Source organism: Melospiza georgiana, chromosome 7 (assembly GCF_028018845.1).
Source record: "Melospiza georgiana isolate bMelGeo1 chromosome 7, bMelGeo1.pri, whole genome shotgun sequence".
Taxonomy (NCBI): domain Eukaryota; kingdom Metazoa; phylum Chordata; class Aves; order Passeriformes; family Passerellidae; genus Melospiza; species Melospiza georgiana.
This window is the reverse complement of record NC_080436.1, coordinates 37,383,366-37,388,005: the sequence shown is the minus strand read 5'-3', so window position 1 is coordinate 37,388,005 and position 4,640 is coordinate 37,383,366.

Genomic DNA, 4,640 nt, shown 5'->3' with positions numbered 1-4,640 from the left:
TGTACTGTACCAGTCGTATGAAGCCAGGAACATACATATGAAAAAAGCAAAGCAGAGGTCTAACAAAAATAACTTGATTTGCCAAGCTAGTTTTGCAGTTTTTACAAGATGACCCTAATATTCACAATATGAATGTATTCATGGGTTTTACATAATGACTTTTATCAGGAAACTGGATTCTGCTTCTTAAATCTAATTGCCAAGTGAAGAGTAACAGAAGAGAAGAAGCAGATTACCTTATCAAATTTGCAGCTCTTGAATATACAGTGCTATAATATAGTGTCTACCCACATCATTTTTCTACTTCAGCATCAAAGAGGCAAAGCATTATTTTACTATTGAATTTGCTCAAACTTTAAATTAGGATATTTAAAGTTAGCAGGAAGTTGTATTTGTAAGTATTGTCTCAATGTATAAAATTATATAGTATTTACCACAGCTTCTATCCAAAGATCCAACCCTGCTTTATCCTTAATATGAGGTGGGTTCTGATATCCACTGTACCCTTGTACCCTATAAACAAGATTTTCAGGTCAGCTAGAGTTGTTTCAGTACAACTGATGGAAATATAAACAAATGACCCTATTCCTGGCTAGGCTGAATCCTAATAATTCATTTTTGTGCAAAGCAGACACAAAGAATATATTAAACGCTACCAAATCACACTATTCCTCTTAAATTCAGCAGCTAAGGAATGTGAGATTCATTTTTGCATTTATTTTTATCCAGACGTTAACAAACAGCTTAAGGCTGAGAACACCAGAAACTCGAACAAAGGTGTACAGCAGTTTGGGAAGGTAAATCAGAGCTTGCTTTACTTCAAACAGTTTGGAACGATCACAATAAATGAGCCGTGCACTCTGGATATTTACCACGGGGGCTGGCTGCTGTGTTGCCCCACTGTTAACACTGTGGCAGGTCTGAGTTGCCCACATCCCATTAGCTCAGATCCATCACATCTCGTGCTGGAATGTGGCTCTTCTGCCACTGGGCCAAATGCTGCTCTGCACAACTCATTAACTCGGGCTTTAGCGCAGTGCAAATGCAAGCAGCAGGACACACTGGTTTGCTTTTCTCTGGCTTTGCATGGCTGAGCTCTGGTTCTGCTTTACCACACTGCGAAATTCAGAGTAAATTTCCAGATTTCACTGACTTCCAGCTGGAAAGGGCACACTGTGCTTTCTGTGGGTGTCCATGCTCTACATTACGTGGTACCTAGATTTCTGTGGATCTTTTGCTATCCTACCAACACTATATAGGTCTAGGAATTATCAAAAGTCACTAATTTTTTGTTCTGGCTTCAGGAAGAGGAGGAGAATAGACTCTAGTTGAATGCCTGCAGTGGTAAGTATTCATCAGCCATCTCCTGGTCTTGAGCTTAGCTTTGAGGTTCTCTCGAGTTTCTTTGTACATAAGGAAGGCAGTATTTTCCTAGCTGTCCTGGAGAATGACTTTCTCTAATCCACCAAAAGCCCAAGAATTCTCTATTGAGAGGATCTGCATTCTGTCTCACACCTGCCCTTAGCATCTGCATGAAACACAGTTCAGCAGAACATAAGCCTTGGGCACAGCGTGCAGAACACACAGTTATTATGAATCCCTATTTGTGGGCATTTACTCTTCTTCTGAAAGAGAAGCCAGAGTAGGGATGAGGAAATAAACTGATTTTTTTTCTAAATGTATTTAATGTATTAGTGTAAAAGCAGGTCCTCATAAAATCATAGGATGGCTTGGATTGAAGGGACCTTAAAGATCATCTAGACTGAACCCCCTCACTCTCACAGGAAGGGATGCCACCCACTTGACCAGATCTTAGCTAATACAACCTTTTTTATTTCCTTCTGTGTTAGGAGGAAGTATCTCAGTATGTAGGTACATTTTGCAATTTCAGTCCTGTGTTGGACTTTGGCTCTAAACTCAAAACCTGAGCATTCCCAGCTCTTGGTGAAGTCTCTCATGTTTTTGATGCAGGAGAGTTTGAAGGTAGGATGCCATTCTTGGGTCAGATGTGCTTTTTCCAGCATTCTTACAAAAGAATGCAAAAAATTACACCTAAGCTCAACTCCAGCACATGAGTAACACCAGGGGATTGCTCAATGTCTGATTTCAAGACTTTGAATCACTGAGGCTTTAATTACCACAATGGCAACTGCAAAATGTCACAGCCCCAACCACTGCAGTGTCCACACAATGCTGCTCTTTTCTTTCCCCTGTTAAGAATAGATTTGCTCATTCACGTTGCAAATAAAGAAACATCTTTGGGCTGCAATCTGCAAACAGTGAAGTCATTAAACAACTGACTTCAGTCCACATGAGCAGTGCTAGTTGCCTGAACAGTAAAATCAAAACCAAAGGCTTGGTGAGCAAGCCAGCACGGCAGTCGATGGTTTGTAAGTTCAAGACACGAATGAAGGCGTTAGTGCGTAGGTGTCCAGACAAATGGGTCTGTGGGTATTAACTCATAATAAAAATCACTGAATATTTTTACCCAATAAACTACTCAGCAAATATTACTGAAGCACATGTTGAAAAAGTCTCCTTTCCTACCAGCTCTAAATGAGATACGAGCCTTCAGATGTTTAGACGGCGAAAAATGCAGGTATAAGGATTTGCAAATCCTGCACAGTGTATGTGGAGTCCACTGGCTGTAGACATTCATCCACAATCTGGAGTTGTGCAGCCTGAAATAAACACAGCTGTGTTTATCTGAATGTGTGATCCCATGTACATGGGAGAAAGTTCAAATAAATGCACTCTGTGCGACGATGCTGTAAATGCAGCAACTGCATTTGTCAGATGTGTGATGATGCAATCTCTTAAATAAACAGAATGAGCTGTTTGTTTGAATTCTGAGCTGCAGAGACGTAAAAATATATGTACATTAATAAAAGCCAATAAAATGAAATCCAAAACAGCTATAAGATCTTAACTGAACCTTAGCTGAAAATTCGCTTCTTGTATACCCATAATAAAATTCTGTGTGATGGTATGAAGTGTATGGTGTAATTTTTAGATAGTAAGAGAATAAAGGAATAGATAACCATCAGTTTTGGGTTTAGTGGACCTGTCCTGTTTTTCCTAAGAGAGCCCATTGTCTAAGACCAACTCTAGAAAATCACAGAACCTTAGACTGGGTTGGGTCGCAAGGAGCCTTAAAGACCATCACCTTTCAGCCATCTTCTACTAGACCATTTGACTCCAAGCCCTGTCCAGCCTCACCTAGAACATTTCTAGGGATCCACAACTTCTCTGGACATCCCCTAGGAGTACCTCACCACCCTCTGAGTAAAGAATTTCTTCCTAAGAAAAATAAATGGTGAGATAGCCCAATTTTTTCATTTTATCAACCAAAGCGATAGCTCTATTTTACAGCCAAAATATTTTTATTTGGGACGTGTGGCCTGCTCAGTTCTCAAAGGAACCAATAGTCCGAGGGATAAGTTCCTGATGAGCTGAAGAATATGTGAAGGAGAAAGAAAAGCTGAATGAATGTAGATGCTATCAAAGCTGTTGTTTTACTCAGAGTTAACATTGGCTCAGCGTTTCACTATAAACTCATTCAGAACAGTAAGTTACTGGAAAAAATCCTCCACTTGAGAAATATGCAATAGTTACTGATGAGTCAGAAGTTGGAAGTAGTGACACCACCACACACTATTAAAAAGTCCTACTTTCCAATACTGTCTGACTGCTCTGCAACCCAAAATAACATCACAGCAGAAGCACTGTAAAGCTTTTTTCATTTGTCTTAAGCATATTCCCTTGGAAAGCACGAGCTGTGCAAATGGTCTTAAGAATGTTTACTGTGGAATTAGACCATCAAATTTCTTGACTTATGTGCTTTAAAATCTTGCCCAAAAGATGGCACTAACATTGTTTTTAGTAACATATATTGGATATAGATTTAATTTCCCCCCATGTAAAAAGCATCTTCAAAGTGGTCACAAATATATGTTGGAAGAACGTGCTTAATGTGCACTGCTATGCCAGCTGACAATTGCAGAATAGGAATTAAGCTTCCCTCACATTAGGATCATCAGACACTGCACAGAAACTATTGCTGGACCAGCAGAAGTGTCTGTCAAACTGCAGAAACCCTGAGCTATGAAACCTTCATCCCAACCAGAACTATTTAAATCTATGTAATCTGCCATACAATATACCGGAAGAGTATCACACATTTAAATCATGCACTATTAAATCTCTTGAAAAGTATGCTAAGGCTAGATCAACTTCATTGAACAATTTATATCTGGTTTAAAATATTCAAAGAAGTATTACAGTGTTGAATTTTATTATCAGTAATTTATTTCAGGGTTTAAAATATTTAAATTACACACCTTATAAGGGATGGCAAATAACTTGCATGTCTCCTGAAGCAGCGGAAGCACCTATTTACAATACTTTCAGAGTTTATATTAATACGGTTATTTTGAATATGTGCAGAGACCATATTGGTTCTTTTCACTGACCAGATCATGTTAATGAGCTTGAAGAAGGTGGGCCCCAAAAGAGCTAAAAATTTGCTGTTGATTTGGCAAGAGCAAGCATTTGAGAGGCAGAAGGCTCAAGCGGGGCTACTATAATGTACAGCAGCACTGGGGAGAAAAATCCTGCTGGCTTCAATGCTGCCCACACTG